This window comes from Anolis carolinensis, chromosome 2 (assembly GCF_035594765.1).
Source record: "Anolis carolinensis isolate JA03-04 chromosome 2, rAnoCar3.1.pri, whole genome shotgun sequence".
Taxonomy (NCBI): Eukaryota; Metazoa; Chordata; class Lepidosauria; order Squamata; family Dactyloidae; genus Anolis; species Anolis carolinensis.
Genome location: NC_085842.1, coordinates 97,951,102 through 97,973,515, shown reverse-complemented (window position 1 = coordinate 97,973,515; position 22,414 = coordinate 97,951,102). Strand labels below are relative to the sequence as shown.

General features: G+C 40.7%; 1 protein-coding gene across 1 annotated transcript in view; it reads left to right on the top strand.

The window, feature by feature from the left end:
• The window catches only part of synpo (synaptopodin), a 97,006-nt gene that overhangs the window by 51,806 nt on the left and 22,786 nt on the right, over positions 1 to 22,414 (top strand). The gene's annotated exons all lie outside the window — the stretch shown is intronic.

The window sequence follows — 22,414 nt, the reverse complement described above, 5'->3', positions numbered from 1 at the left end:
GCTTCCTACATGTAGATATATTTGGATGATCTCCAAATCCCTTGTGAATGTTAAAATGGCACCTACATATCCTTTCATCTCCCGTTTCTGGGATGTTGCTGAGAAATAAAAAAAAGGAGGTTTGGAAGGCTTAAAAAATGATAACGCAGGATCATTGGATTTGATTTCATGTTGTGAGGAGGCCTAGGATTCCTCATAGGATAAAAATGTAAAAACCTGCAAAGCCTCTTCTAGCCTGTAGACCTTGATCAGTGGTTCTTTGGATCTTGGTCATTAACACAATACCAAAAAGAAATACATCACAGAATGATGGAAAAGGACATAGATTTGTATAAATTTTGCATACATTTAAGAAAGGTGCCAATTTATAAATAATTACTGCTTGTAATTGCTACCCAGTTTTCATTTATAACCTGATATCTAATTTGTTTGTTGAAACTGAATGTAATTGGCAATTTATATACAAGCAATTCATATCTGACATTACCTGAAAGGTAGTGTGGAGTATTGTTCAGGATTTTCACAACCAACATCAAGTTATTTGATAATAGAAGGTTTACATTAGAGTTGGTCCTCCATATACAAGGATTCTCTATCTGAAAATAGTGCCCCGCCCCACACTGTCCCAAAACAAAAATAGATTTTGCAATTTTATATAAGGAACACCATTCTACTACACTATTGTATAAAAGGAAACTTGAGCAGCCACGGATGTTAGCATCCATGAGGGATCCTGCAATAAAACCTTAGAGAATACCAAGAGTCTGCTGCAGTGGTTTTCAGCTTGTGGGTCCCCTGAAGTTTTGGCCTTCAGCTCCCAGAAATCCCAACAGCTGGCAAACTGGCTGGGATTTCTGGGAATTGTAAGCCAAAACACTTGGGAACCCACAGGTTGAGAACCACTGGTCTACTGTATTTGATTCATGGCATCAGGTAGCAGAAAGCCTGACTTGAGAGTGCACTGGGGGTATGGTGTGGTAGTTCTTGGATAAAGTGGAGAGGAATGTGTCTCTCTGGAAGCTGCTTGAAGAAGAATCCAACATATGCCATGAAAAGATGGTTGCTACCATGTCTCCATCTCCCCTTGCAGGTCACAAATCAGGTGGCCAGGTTATGCTGAGCATACACTTATTATATTTGCTGTTTGATTTATAGGATGAATGCACAACTCAAGAAACTGACAACATAGCTATAATATTCCATCTTCAAATTTGTGATCAGATTTTACATGCAAAATACAAATGTACACATTTGCCTTTTGGACAAATGTGGAAATTGGACAATTTTGTAGAATTTTCTTCCAGCTCTAGCAGCAATACTTAGGTAAATCCAGTTAGCTGGTGGGTAATCATTACCAGGTTGCAAATGCCGGGAAATAAGTGATGCTACATAGGTTGTATTGCTCTTTATATGACATCTAAGCAAGCTTGAACAAATGTCAGGCTATATTTCTAGGACTCTCAGAAGTACCCAACTTTACATAAGTTTCAAATGCATTAGTCAGCCACCTCACCTGAGTGCTGTCGGGATTGAATGTTGCCATTGTATATTTGTTGTAAACTGCCCTGAGTCCCTTCAGGGAGATAGGCTGGGCTATAATTAAAGTTTCATTTCATCTTATTTTATTTTTCTCCCATCAATTTATGTGTGCCTTTTCTCTTCTCCCTTTACTAAGTCAGCCTCTCCTTTTTCCCACCTGTAATCAGAGGCTGGATGGCTTCTCAGAGTTCTTTCCCATTAAACTAAATATTTTTCTTCTTTATTTATACATTGCTTTTTTGTCCCTTATTACCCACCCAAGTTCCCTTACTTATCTCTCCTTACCCCTGTCTTAATGCTCTTTCACTCTTCTTAGCCTATTTTTCTCAGTTTCTTTCACACTGATGTTTCTCTTTCCTCAACTTCATTGATAATTCAATCTGAAAATCTCTCTCCCCATATCACATTATTTTAGGGAGTTTGAGGGAGGTAGTATTGTCAAAAAGTCATGTGGGTGAAACATCAGGAGAGAATGCTTCCGGAACATGGCCATGCAGCCTGGAAAACTCACAGCAACCCAGTTCTTGCAAAGTTGTACCCAAATGTGGTTTCCCTTAGCAATGACTTTATCCCATCTGAAAATATCTGAAACCATCTAAAGGCCCTCTAGAGAAATGGGTGCGTCAGATCTGACTGCAGCTTCCTCTTTAGTGATAACTGTATTTCTTCAATTCTGAGACTCACTTTTTCCCCTAGATAAACATCTCTAAAATGTGGTGCATCTTAGAATTGAAGGTGTATCTCTTGTATTTTTGTTGGAAGTGGTTGTACAGAAATTAGGGTGTCTTACAATTGAAGAAATATGGTATACAGTGTTCCCTCACTACTTCGCGGTTCACTTTTCGCAGATTTGCTGTTTTGCCGTTTTTCAATAAACTCTAAAAGACTATTATCAAAAATTTCAATTTACAGCCTAAGGAAGGGAGAAAGGAGAAGCCAAAGAGAGACAAAAGGAGCCTAAGCGGCAACGAGAGCAGAAGGAAACGATTCATCAATACACGATTGGTTGATAAAGACTTAAAATATTGTATAACTACTAAAATAATGTATACATATTAAAATAAATATAGCGGATTTTCACTTATTGCGGGTGGTCCTGGAACCTAATCCCAATGATAAGTGAGGGAACACTGTATAGATCTTCCACCTAGTGTTTGACATTGATATTGCAGTCTGCAAACAAATTTTAGTAAAATAAGTCCTTTTTAAAACCAAGAAAGTCTGACCTCAGGGTTCCTTTGCTGTGCATGCCTAGACATATTTCTGGTATTTAGTGTTATGGTGTTTAGGCTATAGTGGAGATATATGCAAACAATATTGCCCTCTGTGCATATTGATTTGGAGTGGACCTTTCATGATGGATTTTCACTTCTAGTAGAAGTTTTGAAAAACCTGTTTCAAAGATCCCATGATGTCAGAAATTCCACAGTGTACGAGAATTTTCCATGGTGTACATGGAAAGTTTGTATACCAGAAAGAAAGGCTTATCTGACTTTTCCCCTGGTGTTCTAACTTCCTCCACTGCAGTTTTTCTTTTTTTTCCTTTCAATTGCAGGTGCCCAATAGTGATTCCTTAATCTTCACTCTGAAATCAAACAATATAGGGAGGGCATAGGCCCACTAGATCTTTCTTAAAGGATAGTTTGTCTCTTGAAAATAAGAATTGGGAAGCTGATGTCACCTCTTTGGAAATCACCTGCCAATTTGGGTTTTAGTTTTTTCATTTCCTGGTCTCATCCATTGTCATACTCTGTTAAGCCCCAGGCTTTGAAACTGTTCATTTCTCATTGTTTCCTGTAGCTTGTGAGAAGTAACTGAGTGATGATGACCGCATTCATCTGACAACTAATAACTGTAATGGCTCTGCCTATTTTGGCTACTTTTCTTTCTTGCATTCTTGTGATTTCCACATCAAGGCCAATGACCCATCTCCTAACCATATGTATTCAGAAATTTCCCACTAATTAAAGTAGGACTTACCTTCAAGTATTTACATTTAAGATGGTATTTATAAGTGTACTATGCTGTGGCATGCAAAATTAGGGCTTTTCTGATTTGATGAAAACACGCCACATAACTGGACCATTTGACTAAAATGCCAATTTATTTATTTACACATACTCTACCTTTTCCCCAGTCTTAGATTCAAGGCATGTCCTAGCCAGCCCCAGTTAATAATGTGGCTGGCTGCAGCTTTTTGAACCAGTGAAGTTTCCAACCACACTTCAAAGGCTTAGAGTTTGTTACTGTAACCCAACAGGATATAAATGGGATGCACCTACATGATAGAATTAATGCAGTTTGACAGCAATAAAATTGCTTAGCTTGCTTTCTAAAATGATTAGCTCATTATGTCATTATTACAGTATGGCCCCCTTATCCAAGGATTTAATACCCACGGTTTCACTTACTAATACTTCAAAAAACACCCCACCCCTCAAAGTGTTTGTGGGGTTCTTTGGCTTTCATGGTATTTATCTGGCCCAAGTATAGTAAAATGTAGGATTCACTATTATCTGTGATTTCAAGTATCAGGGAGGTCTTGTTTCAAGCATGGGGGGGGGGCTGTCCATGGCTGTGTAGTCAGAATACTTTAAAGCATTGAACCATGTCATATATGGACAATTTGGATTTCTATTTGAACAACAAGAAAAAAATACATTTATTTCCCTTTTCATAGAAATGGAAGGTAAACATGATTTTTCTCCCATTGTTGCATATGTGTTAAGTAGAAAGCAAGATTTCAAGGTTTTTCTTATTCCTTAGGAGTACTAGCAATTTGTTAACAGGGGGAGAACATGCCTTTTACTGTGTAAGAAGGAAGAAAAGAAAATGCCTCCTGTACTATACTTCAGAAAGATTTCTGGAATCCTGTTGGGCAGTCACACATTCATTTACAGAATTTGGTTACACGTTTAAATCTGCTATGAATTCACAATCCCTTTGTAGCCGTTAGTTTATGGAGTCTATAGGGACCATAAATATTCCCGAAACACTGCTTATCAACAAGCAGCCACTGGGATGGATTGGGATTGAGAAGTAACTGTCTGACAGTCTCACATGTGCAACCTTTGACTAGAGGGGAGTTTTGTTTGCTGTGCTGGAGATCACTCACAGGGGAGGGGAGGAGCATGAGGCAGCTGCTTCTTGAGCAAAAAGGAACAGACACCTCCTTGATCCCAAAAGCTGCTTACTGGTAAGTGGTGTGGGATGAAGTTTCTGACTGGAATTCATTACATAGACCATAGTACATAGTGCTCATTCAGGATTCCACTGATTGTGTATGTCTTCAACTATATGGATATATATATATATATATATATATATATATATATATATATATATGTACAGTGAGTACACATAATGTTACTGATGGTGCATTTTGGGGTGGGAGAAAGGTTGAATTTTCATTCTGGTACAAAAATAGATAAGTGTGGGACTAGAATTATTTGGTCGACTTGTGGTTTGTATTCTTTGCCTTTTATGGTTGCATATAAGCTGGTGGGCATGAGGGGTTGGTATTTGGAGGATGCTGTCACAATACGGGAGGTAGAAGGTAAGGACCTCTGGATCATTTCCAGTCTTAGATTTATTTGATTTAACACAAATGTTCCTTCTTGTCTGCCATTCACCTCGTGAGGAAAGGCATGTGAGCCCTTGACACATGGAAAAACTAGACTTTGACAGCATGGTTTTAAGAAGTGGTAAGTTCTGCTTTGTAATAGTATTATTGGCATCATGTCCATGACATTTGGAAATTCAAGGGGCTTGTCAAGTGACAAACATACATGCATACATTCCAGTGGCTCTCAATAGCTGTGCTACATTTCTGGAACAGTCAGCATCTTTACTGAATGCTTTTTGGATGAGCACTCTGAGAGGCTTTGCACACAACTAGCTTTGTACTTGTTTTTCAGTTTCCATGGATTTCTTTTTTTTACAAATCACAATCCTTTGATAGGAACTTTCAAGCTGGTTTAACACACCCTTGAATTGTTAACTAGTAGGTTATATTTCAGAGGAAGGAACTAGAAAAAATATACCTGAGTATTCCTTGCCTAAGGAAACTTTATGAAGTTAATGGGGTTTCTATAAGTCAACAGGTGACTTGAAGGCAGATACATGTGTTGAGCAGAGTGACTAATTTCCAATTCTTTTAGTATAGATGACTGGATCATGCAAACTGCAACCTTACCTGAGCACATTTACTTCAAAACAAGGCACAACATTTTAAATGGGATTGTTTCAAGTTTAGGTATGCATAAGACTACAACTGCACAGAACTTGACAGGAGGAGAAAAAAGAGTCATTCAGAATTGAGAAACAAAAGGGTGAAATGCTTGTGTAGATTGGCCATCATTGTAAATGGCATACAGCAGTACCAAAAGTAGGAAAGCAAGTGGGAAATACCTGCACCAGCCTGTTTTTGCTTGATGAGCCAATGAAAACAGTACAAAGACCTTGAGCATTTTGACCACAATCTATTTCCTGCCATGATTATTGCCCCACTTGGTCTCTTTGTGGGAAAGTTGGTCCTTCTGGGTGAAAGTTGGTATGTTCAAAAGATATTAACCTTTTGGCAGCTACTTTGATGAATGTTGTACAATCACTCATCCAACCTATTATTTCTTTCTGTTCTTCCATGTGAACAGTTCCTAGCGAGATAAGAGGGCATTTCCCCCCCAAAACTAATGGTTTTTTGTTGCAGGATGATGAAATAAAAGATGTAGTGAGAAAACATAGCAGGATTACAAGTGGAAGATGAGGGAGGCAGGAGGGCTGCACAATAGAAGTTAGAGCCCTTTCACACTACACAGTTATAGCGCAATGCAACTTACATGGTTGTGTTTGTAGGATCCTGGGATTGGCAATTTGGGAGAAACAAATGTCAGGATTCCACAGAAAGGAACTATGGAAGCAGGACCGGCCCAACACGGAGGCCACTGAGGCGGCCGCTTCGGGCGCACGGACCATGGGCTTGCTCGCCGCCGAACAGGAAGGCCTGTTTGGCGGCGAATGAGCTCTCCCTCTGCAGCATGGCTGGCTGGGCAAGGCCAGCCAGGCCAGGGCATGCGGGGCGGGAGGCAGGGCCCCGTCTGGGTGGTGCCCACCTCCTGCCCAGTGCGCCCTGGCCCCGCCTCCCACACTGCGTGAGAGGCGGGGTCAGGGTGAGCAGCGTGGGAGGCGGGGCCAGGGTTGGCCCCGCCTCCCGCGCTGCTTGCCCGGGCCTGGCTGGCCTTGCCCAGCCAAAGCTGGCCGGGCTGCAGCGGCAGTCCCTCCAGGCCGCGGAGGCCCTGGAGGGACTTTCCTGTTGCTTCCTGGCCAGCTGGGCAGGGAGCGCGGGGCGGGAGGCGGGGTCAGGGCGAGCAGCGCAGGAGGCGGGGCCAGGGCGCGGGAGGGGGCGCAATTTTCCCCACCCGCTTAATATTTAAAATTATCACCAGCCGGCCCTGTATGGAAGCTAAAGTGGGATCATAGCACCGCCAGTGTGTTGTGTGAAAGGAACCTTAGTCTGGAAACAACTTTTTTAACAATGTAGTTTATCATCACAGAAGTCTCACTAATGTTATTTTTCAGGGAAACAAAAAACAATTTTTCTGGCATCACTTAGCTGTGACTTCTAAGCAATCCTATGAAGATGTTTGCAGTCCTTTTTTGTTTTACATCAAACACATTGTAATGTGTGCATACGTGTAATTTTTACTTTAAAAGCCACTATTTAAAGAGTCAGAGATATGTGTAGCATGAAAAGCATGAGGAAGAATCAAGTGACATTGAAATGAAATATGCATGTTGACAGAATCATATTCATAATGTAAGTGAAGACTTCGATTTAGAAAGATTTAAATCTGTTATTTCCATTAAAAATATGATTGGCCTTATTTTCTCCATAAAGCCCTTAGGTTGTGGTCTAGAATACACTAAGAGTTATTCGTATTTTAAACATGAATTTTGCTTCCTAAATCTCAAATATTGATTAAACAGATAGAAGATGGTTTCTTCTTCCTTCCTTATTTTCCCTCCTTACCCCACTCCATTTCCATTTAGTCCTTTGTATGGTACTTCTCTCAGTGAAATGGCCCTGGTCTATTGAACTCTGTCATAAAGCCAGCAGAGACATTCAAGAAAGGCTTCCCTTAAAAAGAACAGCTCCCAGACTGTGTTGTCTTGATTAGTTGGGTTGTATTGTTCCCCTTTCTTGCTCCACGTCCTTCAACATTTCACAGAACCATAGATTTATAGAATTTATTATAGTCTGATGGGGACTTTGGCATATCACTATGCCACTATCTCTGTTGTCACCTCAACTGCCAGTGAATGAAATGGCTGCTAGACCCTTCCCCTTGTTATAGAGAATGGGTATTAGAATCAGATTCAGAACCAAATTTGGGTTCTACAACTTTAAGAGCAGCTCTTTGGAAACTTATATGGGCAGCTGTAGCATTTACATCTTTTCACACTTCAGTGTTCATAACAGGATCAGATTATCATTGGCTCAGTTGGTACACTTCCTATTGGCCACTCACTGGCCCCGTGTTGAAAGGAATAAGAAAGCTTTCTCCTCCCCTGTGTGAGAACAACAGATTAGCTAAGCTCTGTTTTAACTGTACACCCAGTGATGTAGTGATAAAAATTTGATCAGCGTCCAAGAATGCCAGCACCAGTGTTACTCCATATCACCATTCCAGTACTAGCAGTTTTCATTTTTGCCAAGAACAGGTCTTCTAATCAAGCTGATCCAAATTGCACACAATAACAGAATAGGTCACAAAATGCAATTTATAGACTCTTGTTGGTGTCCAACACTGCCATGAATACTGTTGTGCAAACAAATTGCATTTATTGGGATGGAAGTGTAAGTGTGGTATCTCATGGCCATGCTATTTAGGATGTTACCCAGGAACATGATGAGCAATCCAAAACTTCACTCAGTCCTTTAGGTACCTGTTACATTTTTTGCACACTAGTTCAATCTGGTATACTTGTTTGTATATATGAACAGTCAGCCACCCATATCCATGGATTTTGTATCTACAAATTAAACCATCCATGGCTTGAAAATATTTTTTAAAAATTGCAAAAAAAAAAACCCTTTGATTTTGCCATTTTATGCAAGGGACACCATTTTGTTGCACCACTGTATATGATGTGAGGTGAGTATCCACAGATTCTAGTATCAGCAAGGTGTTCTGAAATAACGATTCAGCAGATGCTAAGGACTCATTGTATACATTCAAGTTGCAGGGCACTTAACACTTTTAATTTTAATTTTAACCCATATAAGCAATGAACTGGATATTGGGCATTGTTACTGAGGGAATCCACACACCCCAACACACACATCTCTACTGTGAGAGTTGCATCTAAACTCAGAAGAAACACATGAGCCTGAAGGTGTTGGCAGGTGACACTAATCTTTCTGCTGATCAAAAAGTTTCTGCACTTTGGTGCTGTCACAGTAGGCATTATATGAAACATCTTATCTTTTGAGCTTGCACTGCCCAACCCCACTTGTTTGCAACCTGGCTCAGCCTTGGGATTTAGCTACTTGGGTGTCGAAGGGGAGGACATCTGTTCATGTGGTTGAGCTCTCCATCTGTTTCTTGGAGCTGTGAAAACCGAACCCTCTTTTTCCTGCCTGGAAATATTCACCCTCATATTATGAATTCCCTTGCTCTTGCCAGAAACATACAACCTGTATTCCAGCTCTTTGACTGAATACTTGAAATATATAATGAGTCGAGGGCTTTGCCAAAACAACTGGTGCAGTTTACACGGAGGAGGTAGACGTTAAAGATTTTGCCAGCGTCCTTCTCCCAAACCAAGCAGCATGTGCTGAAGGCCAGATAGGAAGCTTCTAGGAGACAGATGGAACTCTCTTTCAACCAGATGGATTTGCTTAGCTTATCCAGCCTTATGATTCTGTGACAGAATACTGAATCAGTCAGACATTGTGGACTTAAGCTACTTTCTAGAAGCCTGTCACTCAATATAAGTTGTGTTTTGGCTACAATGTGTGTGAATCATATGACAAAGTTCTCCTCCATTTTTTGTCTCATCAGTGAAAGATCTCAGATGAGTGTTCAAAACATGTCCACACACATACACTTAGCTCTTTTCTTCCCTTGTCCATTCCCTTCCCTTCATCTCTTTTTCCTTCTAAACACCTGGAGTTTGTAGATTTTATTGACTTTGAGCTAAGCCTTGTTTGGGGGGGGGGGGGAGGTGGAGGTGACAGAAGGACGATGCCTGAAAGATGTTCCCAAGCTGTCAGAGATAACAAGTGAGGGATTAAGAGCGCAGTCATTTGGGGGCAATAAGTCAAGTAAATAGAGTGGGATGTGAAAAGCAGATGGGAGAATGCTGCAAGACAGATCATTAGGACAAAAGAGACCCTAATGGAGACTAACAGAATTAAAATTAGAGTCATTTGCAATGCTGTCTGCAATCCAGACAGAAAACCAGTTAGCCTCTAAGTATGCATCTATATTGTAGAATTAATGCAGATTAGCTTCACTTTCACTGCCATGACTAAGCGGTATGGAATCCTGAACAATTTCATTTTGTAAGATCTTTAGCCTCCTCTGCCAAATATGCCGGGTCACAAATCTCAGAATCCCATAGCATTGAGCCATGGTAGTTAAGGTAGTGTCTGACTGCATTAATTCTACAGTGTAGATTCACCCTAAGGGGGAAGGGGGTCTCTGAGGTCATGAAATTCCTTCTATGAGAGGAATGCCACGACAAGGAAAAATACCTTATTTCATGTCAGCTGTGAATAGCAACCCTGATGAGCAGGTGAAGCAGACTCCTGTGGAGCATCAAAAGCAAGTGATTGGAAGATCAATAGTTTGATGTTAGAGGAAAGGTGTATAAATATATGGATTTAAATAACATTCCTTTGTTATTGTATCCTTACTCAAGGAAAAAAACACATTTCAACTGCAATAGCAATTATAAATATAGAGTGAAATATTATAAACAGTGTCATAATGTTTGGAACAGTAACTTAAGTAACTTGGAAATATTTCAAGCCATTGTGCTGATAAAAATAACAAGACATGTGTGCAGGTGTGTCTGCAGTTACTGCAAGATAAAGTTAAGTGCATCAGTGCAGAAGTTGAAAACTGACCTGATAATTCAGTACAGCCTGAGCATCTCTTATTTGAGATCCCAAAATCCAAAATACTCCAAAATCTGAAATTGTCCACATGAGTAGATGAGATAGTGATACCTTTGTTTCTGATGATTCTATGTACACAAACTTTGTTTCATGTCCCAAATTATTAAAAATATTGCATATAAAATAACTCTCAGGCTAGTTGTATAAAATTAGATAAAATAAATAAAATCCATGTTTACTTCCCATCTCCAAGATATTTCATATTATATATTTATGTACTGTAAATACAGACAGCTCTCCACATTCACTGTGGTTAAGGCAAAAGCAGCCCTAGGTAATTTCGCCTTGTAGGTGAACCTAGTGGCCGTGCCCCCCCCAAAATCGTGCCCACCCAAGGCCCCGCACATACCTTCGTCGTCGTTGGCAGCGGCAGGGACCATTGGGTCCCTCCTCGCCGAATGTGGAAGGCCTCAATTGAGGCCTAGCTCTTCTCACAAGGTCTCAATGAGGCCTCCCGCATTCGGCGAGGGGGGCCCAATGGTCGCCACCACCGCTACCGCCGCTGCGGGGTCGCCTCAACGAAATGAAATCGCCCCAGTGAAATGCACCACAAGCGGGCGCTTACATTGGCCGCTATGTTGGGCCGGCACTGGGTTAGGGGTACAAGGTACCACAAATAAAGAAATTGCTTTTTAAACCTGAGGAAATACCTCTTTAGGAATTTCTAGATCTTCCAGCATGAATGTATAATTGACTTTCACTGCAAGCTGACCATAGAGTCACACTGGAGAACTTGGAGATTCCTAGTGAGAACATTTTAATTTAATCCATAAATAATCAAATCTGAAAAAGGCGAAAGTACTCACGTGGAAGGAAAACTGTACTGTTGCTACAAAACCTGGAAGGGGGGGGGGGTCCAAAATACCTCTGGTTCCAAGCATTTCAGATATGGAATACAGTTAAATGAGGCTGAATCTACACTGTCCTATATCCTAAAATCTGATCCCAGATTGTCTGCTTTGAACTGGATTATATGAGTCTCCACTGCTATATAATTTGGGATAAACAGATAATTTGGGATCAGATCCTGGGATATAGGGCAGTGTAGAAGGGACCTGAGTGTCACATTGAATTATTCCTCACTCATTTGTGAAATTCACTAGATGGTCCGGAGCACATCAAAACAGTCCTGAAAACATTCTGTAAAGAATTTTGGTGTACTATGTTTGCAGAAAAAATATTTTTTTTAAAAAAAGAGACAATGAAACTGTTCAAAGTAAGTGCAGTAGCCAAATTCAAGAAGGTCAGAAATATTTCTTGCAAGAATATTTGTTCAGGTGGATTTGAACACATAAGGAAAAGTGTTGGATGTGTGTTCAGAGTATTTTAGCTATCAAGCATGGCGTTCATAATCATCTGGCCCCTGTGGTTTGTTTCTCAACAGTCCCAGCATTCCAGAGCCATATTTCTTCCACATCCTGAGGAGATAAAATGCTTGAAAGCTTGACCCAATGGAGGATGGAACCCAGGCCTTCTCTGGCCCTCCTCCAGCCAGGGTCAAGACTCTCTGGCCAGATGAGGAAACGTTTCTGTCTTTGCTTCTGCCAAGGAAAATAAAACTGAGGTTACATGTTAAAGAACAGAATATTTTCTGCTTTGTTGCCTCTGAGGCATTGGGTCTGGATATTACAGATGACAATGATTGAATGGATGGTGAAGAACATGCCAAGCCAATATAGTTAGGAGGATGAACTTTGGGGTGTCTTGGGAGGGACAGAGGGTTACCCCAAAACAGTTAACTCATACAGAATGCATAGTTTCAGGGGACATCTAGGGTATCCTTTTTTGGTGGGCGGGGGGGGTGGTGGAGGTTCAGCTGAGGAGGTGGTAAAAACCTATATAGTGGTGTGTGATCATAATTCTCATGCCTAGTGAATGCCATGACATAACTGTGCATTTTTGTCTATGTTTGAATGCATACAAGCTTTGATCCAAGTTGTTGAATTCTGTGGTATTTAGTAGCTTATAAACAATAGAGGAAATTTCCCCAGAAATAGGGAAATTCAGAAAAAGACAAAGAAAGGCTCAAGGAGGGAGGGCAGTGAAATGAAAAGAAAGAAAAACCAGGAATTAAGACAATGAGAGAAAATAGAAGGGATGAGAAAGCAAATGTGAAAGTGAAAGGGCCCTGGGGTGAGACAAACTAGGGGTCTCTAACTTACCTGAAACTATTACTACTATGAGTAATGCATTTAAAAATAATGATGATAATGAGATTGGAGGTAAAAACTTCTAGGCTGCTTCAGCATTAAAATGCTATAGAATAACTGTAAGCATAACTTGATTTTTTTTTTATTTCGTGTCAAAAGCATTGCATAACAAATACATTTTAAAAATGATGAAAAAATAGAGGAAATCACAAACAACTAAATAGTTTTAGACCAAAAGTGGGCAACAGCAACTGCATTGTCTGTAGCTTTAAACAACTCCTGCTCTGTGCATGAGGCAGGACATTGTGGGCAAGCATACATATGCGGAGTTGTTTGTTCTGCTCCACAGTCACACAAGGTGGAGGATTCCTCCAGGTAGTGCCACCTTGCCAAGTTGTCTTTAGATCTGCCCACTCCGCTTCTGAGTCTGTTCAGGGACTTCCAAGTTGCCCATTCTTGGTTTGCCCCAGGAGGAAGACCCTCGTGGGTGCCATCCAGTTAGAATTGCCAGGTTTAGCTGCCCAGAGGGACACCCTTGCTGTTGCTGGGGGAACATCAAGAGGAGTGGTGGTTCTCATGAAGCCCTTCCTTGATTTGAATCTGGTGGGAGGAGGCTGATAGTCATGCAGTGGATGGCTTTCACAATGTTCGACCTTATTTCTCTCACAGTTAGCAGAAACTTCCTGTCGCACGTCAGGAGGGGCAATGCCAGCTAACTTGTAGAATTTATCAACAGGTGTAGATTTAAGGCATCCTGTGATTATTCTGCATGTTTCGTTTAGTGCTATGTCCACTTGCTTCGCATGGGCATAACTTGATATCTTCCAGATATATCAAAACAGTGCATAGTAACTTAGTTCTATCAGATGGATATGTGGCCCTCTAGGTCATGACTTATTGCTAATATAACTTTCAAGATTATATTTCAAATACAGATGAGGTAGATGGGTTGGTGATTACTGAAATATGAGCCAGCCTGTTCTTTCCAACGATCACTACTTAAAATCCCCAGTTGTTACATTAGTGTCCAACTTCAAACAGAGTTATACTCGGTCTTTGGTGATGACTGAACATTTCATGCTGCTTGGTGGAGGCTGTGGAGGACTAAGCCAGCAGAAGGGGTCATTTCTGTCTTGCACATTTCTCAGAACATAAGATCCAAAGATCTAAAGGTCAGTGCAGACAAGATCCAAAGACAATATCAGCCAAAAGTCTGAGAACTGAAAAACAAGCCCTGTTCCAGCATCCATTTGCAAAGGCTTTTATAAGGAGGGGTTAGTCTTCTCAAAGAGGGCTTAGATGAACATGATAAGATGTGGCTTGGAAGATTTTTTTTCCAAGAGGACCTGACTGGTGTGTAGCTGCTTATTTTTACAATGAGCAAACATTTTGCTTGTCAGCCAGCAATCCTCAGGAAAGGCAGCTGTCAGATGTCTATGGGACGCAACTCAGGACAGTGAAGGGCCTTGCCACCTTTTTGCAGAACCCCCAATCTCCTCAGACCCAATAAATCACCCTCAACTCCCATGTTTCTCCACTCTTAAATTCCTTTTTATTCCCAAATGACCAATTGTGTCCTCTGTGGGGTTTGAATGGCCATTTTGTACCAATGAGAGGGTGTGGAGAGAAACTTTGTTACAAGACTATCTTTCTTAGATTCCAGGATGAGGCAGCAGCTAACATTCTGTCTCTAAATCAAAATACAGTTTCTCTGCATTTTTATTGATGTATACTGTTTGCATTCAAATTCAAGATGACTGTATGGGTAACTTCCAGGAGAATGTACCATAGAGTTGTTTGGAAGATCTAGAAAATTCCTAAACTGCACATCATCACTATGAAAGGATAATAGAATAGAGAAAGAATCTGGCACATGTGTGTGTCTGAGTTTAAAACTCTACAAAATTATCAAAGGTGCTCTCTGGATACATTACAATGATAGAGTGGGGGACATCAAAACATTTGTCATCTCCTGAAATGCTTCCCTGAAGCTTGTTCTAGATCCTCTTTCAGAGCTGTTTGAGGTCGATGGAGTGCCACATTACTGGGAGGACCTGTTTCACTTCATTTCCATGACTTCCCCTTAAATGACTTGACAAGGCATGAAATACATCACTAACTCCCACAGCTTTACCATAAAATTCAAGCAGGACAAATCACTTCACGTAGCTCATCTCTCAGAGGACACTGTTCTTCTCTTCATTCTAGCCTTGTTTTCAATGTGTGAAGAAACAAGATCTGTTTCATGTGGGAGAATATGTAAGGCTAGGAGGATGCACATGACTGATTGTGACTGGATAAAATGATATAATTTTCCATAGAAAGAATGAGTGATTTGAAATCAATAATCTGAGGACCATTTTTGATAGAAAGGATGGTAGATGTCCTAGTGCCTGTCTAATTATCCATCTATCCCTGGAGAACTGCTTCTGGGGCTTGATTTTTGCTGGTAAGGGTGCTTCCAGTTGGACAACTCCTCACATTGATAGTCAAAAGACATGGTGCAGCCACTTGATTTTTACCTCTTCCCTTCTCAGGCAAGTAACTACAAGGATGGAGAGCAGTGGCAGAGGGGAAATGTTGACATTGCTCTTGCAAAGGAAACTCCCCCCATGAAATGCATCCAAAGGGATGGTATTCCCTATTGCAGTGGTACAAAACAAGGGGTGATTGGTCTTACAGTTCAGTATTACTTTACATCAGCATGGTGACTTAATGCTGAAACGGTGAGGCGAAGGTATTATCATCACATTACTAAACAATGGCTGGTCATGTAGTGAGTAGTAGAGCTGGAATAAAAATAGTAACACTGTTGTAATTCTCCTTCCTCAATTTCATCCTATAATATCTAAATCTAGAAATACCTTCACTAGTATTACTGTAAATAGTTGACACATTTACAATTCTTTTAAGACGGACCTGGGTGGAGTGTTGCCATATCATTATTTGCACTGTTAAGTGAGGATAAGAGGAAGTATAGGTTGGTGAAGTAGCTGATCCAACAGGAAGGTTTGCAGGTTTTTTTGGAAAGCAAAAAGAAGATTCGCACAGACTTGCCTACAAAGTGGGCTTCACGAATGGTTCAGTACCTTTTCCCCACAGAACCAGATAATGGTCTGCAAAACAGGAACCTTACTGGTGGTAGAATAATATAATGGTACAACTAATAATACTCTGCTCCCAAACTCAATAATATAGCACTGAAATTATGTTAAAATAACTAACCTGCCTAGTCCATCACAGTATGAGTTGTTTCAGACTTTCATGAAGATACATTGAAGTGTCCATGCAGACTGGCTACTGTCTATATTAATCTCTGAAATGTACTTAAATATGCAGCTGGCTTTAAAACAAAGAGATGAAAGCAGTAGTTCCTACAATCCTATGATCCATCTCTTTGATGTGGTCTGAAGTGGCTTTGCGTTCTCCACGTGTATCATATTACTCATTTTAGCTTTGACTGCCCATATTTCAGAGCAGCTGCAATCTTTTGGGAAGGTTTGTATGCCACCACCACCTCTGCTCCTTCTATTTCTACTAGAATCCCATCCCAGCTCTTTCTGTCCCTATAGCCACCACCCAATGACTTATTGAACAGTGCCATCCTGCCCATCCCCCATCCCCCCCAATATATCACTGAGTTTAATAGGGCTTACTTCCCATAAATCACACGAAATAATTTTTAAAGGGCATTTTCCCCCAGCAGAAGTCACCCACTTATATGCCAATAGCTGTAAGCCTTGTTGATAATATGATATAAATAAATAAATAATAACAACTAACCAAAGTAGATATAACCTGCTCCCAATTATTGGTGAAGAATATATCAAGAACAGCTAAATATTTTCAGATAAGAGTGGGACTTCCAGTGCATGTAGGTTTCACTTTCAGAGAAACAAATTTGTTGATGAATTCCAGATCAGTGGCTTCATGCTGAAATCTGCCTTTGTTATTGTATTGTGACTTTATGTTCTGCTACAGAATGCTGTGGAAAGAAAGGAATGTTGAGAAGGAAATTTAAAGATCAATGTAGGCTTCCCTCCAAGAAATCTTTGTGCTTTCCATGTACCTCCAAGTCATTGAAGGGCTTTGAATTAGTAATTCCATCGTTCTGTTCCTGGTATATGCAAGAGAGCTAACCACTGCTTAAAATACCCTGGAAATATGCCAAGCAGCACAGAAGGCAAGAAAATGGAAAACATCTGAAATGAATAAAAGTTAACATTAGATATGCTCTGAGTGGGTGGAACTGGTGGCGGCAGCTACCCACAGCATATCTGGCAGCTCCAGAGTGCAGATCCTACACCCTTTTTGTGTCTTTCTTTTCTGTTTTCCAATATTCTCACACACACGTCAGCTACCATGTCAATATAAACTACAACATGTATTATTTCAAGTCCTTTTACACTTCTGGGGAACCTAAAGTAGAACCTTTCATGGGGTTTCCTTGGCAAGATTTGAACATCTTAATTAGATTGTCCTACATACATAGATACTGGGATGCGGAAAGGAAGATGGGGGGCTTAAGCCCCTCCTAAGATTGGGCTAACAGAGTCTGAAATGATCAGGCACCAAGGATCAGGACTACTAAGACTAGAGAATCTGAGGAGCTACCAGTTAGAAGTTCACTGCATTCACTTAATGGAGTCTTATATATTTTGCCCTTTCCTTGATATATTAATTTTATGCCTTGGACAATTTTATAATTATTTGGACACATTCTTTATGATAATCACATTGTTAGCTGATCTAATTCTTGTTAATTGTATTATGTGTTTTATTGCTCCACTAAAACAACATACATGTAAGTACAAAACAGTCCTAATGGCCTACCAATCTTGAATTCTTCCTCCCTTTGAAGCAAGTCTAGGATCCCCTACTTTATACAGTATCTTGAAAAAGTGATTCAAGGAAGGGGACTTGTTGATCATGTGCATAAATTCTCCAGTAACATATCTTCTTCCTCCCAAGATAAAAACAAAACAAAGCACAATCTGTTCTCTAGGTCTCCTGTTACTTTCCCATGAAACTGAACAAGTATTTTCTAATGTTGAATTCTGGACCAAGGCACATGTTTTTAGACAGCTAGGAGTTCTACAGAGCATTTTTACATTTCCAAGAATATGTCACATCAAGCAACCATCAGTGGCTGCCCCGAACACATTTTATCTGTCCCAAATACATAATCCTTATATGAATGACAAGGGTAATCAATTAAAGGGAAGGCAGAGAAGTCAGGATTTCTTCCTAGTTGACACTGGTAGTGTCAAAGACAAAACGCCACAAGGTTCAAGATAACAGAGTTTATTGGATTACAGAACTCAAAAATGCCCGTAAAATACAAGGGCCAGGCAGTATTAGCCTTTAGGAGCAAAAAGGGGCAAGGAAAAACGTTCAAAAGATAAACCGGATTAAACCGGAGTTTAATCCGGGTAAAAACAAACTGCTTGCTTCAGCCTGGGGATAAACAAAACAAAAGCCGAGGAACAAAAGATACAAAAGAATGCAACTAATTGGCAGCAGATTCCTCTCTGCTGCCAACACTGTGCTTAGAGTAACTTGCGTCGCTCCCACACACACAGCAGACAGGATTTCCAACACGAACAGATCAGCCAAGGATTGTAGCAGTAGAGTAGACCCAGTTCCTTTCCGTAGATCAAAGCCAGAAGCAGACGTTTGTAGATTCCAAGTCCAAGAAGGGGGGAAGACAAGCCGTGGTCAGTTCAGTCCGAGTTTTCAAAACAGGAGATGGCGTCCGTCAAGAAGACGACGGAAGGTCAAGCTAATAAGAGTAAGCACAGGTTTGCACAAACAAATGCCCACACAATTCCTCCCGCCGTCTGACCCTGAATTCCAAAACAACTTACGTCTCAGCACAGGAAAACACACCAGTCTTCAGGAAAGCGTCCCACACAGATCCCAAGCGTTCGTCCAGATTACCTTGCCCAACGCAATTTGCAATTGCTCCCAAGCCCCATTTTATGCCAGTTACAAATCCTCATCACTGTCAGCTGTCCTCCTTAACCCGGGCGTTTCCTCATCACTTTCCTCATCAGAGCTGGAACACCTCTGACTACGCCCCACAGCATCTCCAGCTGTGGATCCCGTCCCATCCCTCCAGCTAAGCCATGGGTCTAATCCTGAAGGTCCCCATTCATCTTCTATCCCATCATGACCAGTGGCACCCAATTCCTCCCTTACCCGAGTCCAATCCATCTCATCCTCCTCCGAGCTAACCAGCCCCTCCTCCATTCTCTCCGTAAACCCCTCAAAAGACTCTTCGTCAGATGGTGCTGCAAAAATGTCTCGCAGTCTTTTTCTTTCTCGCTCCTCGAGAGTATCTGACTCTCGAGGAGTCTTACGCCCACGTCTGTCAGTAACAGAGCCATGAGGCTCAATCATAACAGGTAGTGGCCAATGGGCCCCATATTAATGCAACAGTGAATCCATCCCAGGTTCAAATTCAGCCTTTAAAGGAACTCTCCAGGTGCTCAACCTGATTTCTAAGTAAATTTCATGCATAATTTTGGCAGTGTCGTCATCAAAACCTTGCTGGTATCTATAATGATACTTCCCAATTTAAGGTTGAAGTAAGAAAAACTAGGAAATACTGAAGTACATTACATAAGACCTGTCCAACTGAAATTATGTACTGTATCTTGGTAATTGTGCTGGTGTGTGTATGCACACATGTTTGTATGTGTGTGTGTGAGTATCCATATCTATAGATATAATTTTTGAATTGTTTAATTTCATTTTAACTTTCATATCTTCTGGATTTTTAACAATGTGTTGTTGTTTTTTTGCAAGCCACTTTGAATCCCAAATTGCAAAAAAGGGTAGATTAGAAATAATAATATGAAGACATACAACAACAAAAAATAACTATGATGGTAATATTGATAATGACATCACTAAAATTAGATATAAAAGACACATTATCACCTAATTACCATCATATTCTAACCAAGGTAAAACTCTGTGAGAACACTGATTGGAAAAAGTTCATACTCATGGATTTGACCTGGTCCACTTTGACCCTCAACTTGGCTAGTGCCTGATGGTGTCAAATTCAGGCTCAATTTTAGTCACGGGGAAGCAAATGCTTTAGGTGATGACTGTTGTAGGGTTTTTCCCTCACCTCCTAAACCAGGAGCAAAGCACTGGAATCTGGCATTGTGTCATTTCTCACTGCCAAACCATGTCTGGAAAAGGGGGATTGGGATGCTCTGAGGACAGGAAAGGCAAACCATGTATGTTTGCGTGTGGTCTGGAGTGATTTTCAGGTAGAAAATTGTTTGAAGATAATACTGATTTTTAAAAAATTGCAAGGTTTCAGTTGCTACAAAAAAAAACTCAGTGGCTCCATGCAGCCCAGTATCATAGAATCATAAGAGTTAGGGGGGATGCAGGGGTCACACACACATTATTCAAAGCTTATCATGCAGGGTGACTCACCTCCCAGCCCTACCTTAAGGATTCTGATTTAAAATATGCTGCTAGTCTTAGGTTTGATAGAAGGTTCTAATCTGAGAAAAGATTCAGTTGACACTTAACTGGAATGGACATTAGAATGTCATCCAGGCTAGGAATGGAAAAGAGATTCAAAAACATTTTAAGGAAGTTATTTCTTTCAGAGAAAGCAGCATTTTCCAATGAGAAAATAACATTTCTGCACGAATCCATGAATAATCAAATCTGCAAAAGTAAAAACCACAAATGTGGAGGGAAATATCTCCTGTGCCCACTTTGGATACCAAAATAAATGGAAACATGAAGTGTTTTTTACAGTATTTGTGGTTATTTGCAGATCTTCATACCGAGACAGTGTGTAGCCCTCCAAGAAGCTAGTCTAATGCTCACAAATCACATTTTCAAGCACTTTTCTCTCAGAGCTCCTTGTCAAAAGCCTGGAATTAGCAACAATAGCTTGAGAGGTGCCAATCATTCTGAAAATGATTACAGACTCTTTCATGAAAGCTTCTTTTTTCCCTCCTTAAAAAGGAGTTGATGTGCCTTGTGAGAACACAAGAGAAAATTAGTTCTTTAACAATAATAAAAAATCAACATGTGAAAACCCCATTTTCAATATATACACATGGTTTAAATTACTTTCACATGGGATGGGAGTTTAAAAACATCTCTCATTAAACTTCAGCAAGATAGAATGGTATATTTATCCTCCCAGAGTCATGGATTCATTGCACAGGAGATGGCTGCAAATTCTGTCGGGCGCCCTAACATTGCCTATGCGTTATTCTGAACTTTGTGGGCAGCCCTGCCTGTCAGTCCAGGACTTCTAAGACTCACCTTTCAATGTATGAGGTGACCTAGGGATATCTGGAAGAGATAATGCTGCCTGGGTTCTTTCTCAATTTCTTCTCTTGCCTCCCTTACATTGGCCCTTTAATTCTGTCTGTTCACTCATCCTCTTTTTTTCCATTTCCACTCTCTTTTCTCATATCTTTAATGAGTTCGGAGGTTAGGGGAGCATCCATTCATGGTCTTCTGTGGTCACATCACTACTGTCTCATTCTATTTCTGGAATGTTTGCTACAGTAAAATGTGGTGAGAGTGGAAAGGGCAGGTTCCTAATACCTATGAAATTCGGAAGGAGGAAGTTTCTCTTTGTCTAGGCATGCCTATTAAGTCTCCAGGAGAAGAATGGGTCTAATGGTAGGCAGACATCTAATTAGTGTCAGAAGGCAGGTTTTAACAACGATCTTTTCCCATGGTGGTTAGCATAGTTAGAATAAGTAGAATTTGTCATCTATTCTATTCAGAAAGCACACACACACCCACACTGAATCATCCTTAATATTAACACCATGGTGAACACTCATTTACAAGTAGGTCAATTCTGATTTTTTGAACCTGGTTGAGACAAAGAAAGTCTAAAGAAGAGGTGGAGAATTATTTGGCTGGGCAGGCCATCCAGAGCTGTTCTCTCTCCTCTTGCCACCGTCTTCGGCACAGGAATGTCAGCAGTTTGGCTGTAAACCTTTTATAACCGTTCTTTGTTTCTGACGTTTCCTCTTGCCAGGCGTATTAAATCATGGGAGTTTTTAGAAAGGTTGCTCATAGGAAATGGCTCACCCAGAGAAAAATGCATTCTGTGTCCTTCCACATCCTTTCAGGGCTTGGCCAAAAGATGTTTTTGTCATGACCCCTGGCCGGACCTTTTAAAAAGCAGACAGCTCCCCTTGCTCTCCTCTGAGTAGTTTAGGTGACTTATAGAAAGCACGCAAATGGCCTATATTTCATGGTTTTATGAGATGTGAAGTGGGATCTGTTCTAGGAAGCTAATTAGTTTTAAACCACTGTTTAGGAAGCCTTTCAAAGGCTTGTGTTCTTGTTAGTTTATTATCAGGCGCTGCCATCTGGTGTTGAGTTCAAACAAAATTAGGACATCAGCCCTGTATTTCTGTCATGTAAGAAATGAATCTCCAATAATGAGGAGGCGAGTGTTTATGTTTTCCTATTTTGATAATTGGGCGCATTGTGCTTAGCCAAGTCTCTGAAGACAAGGGAGATTGAGGTG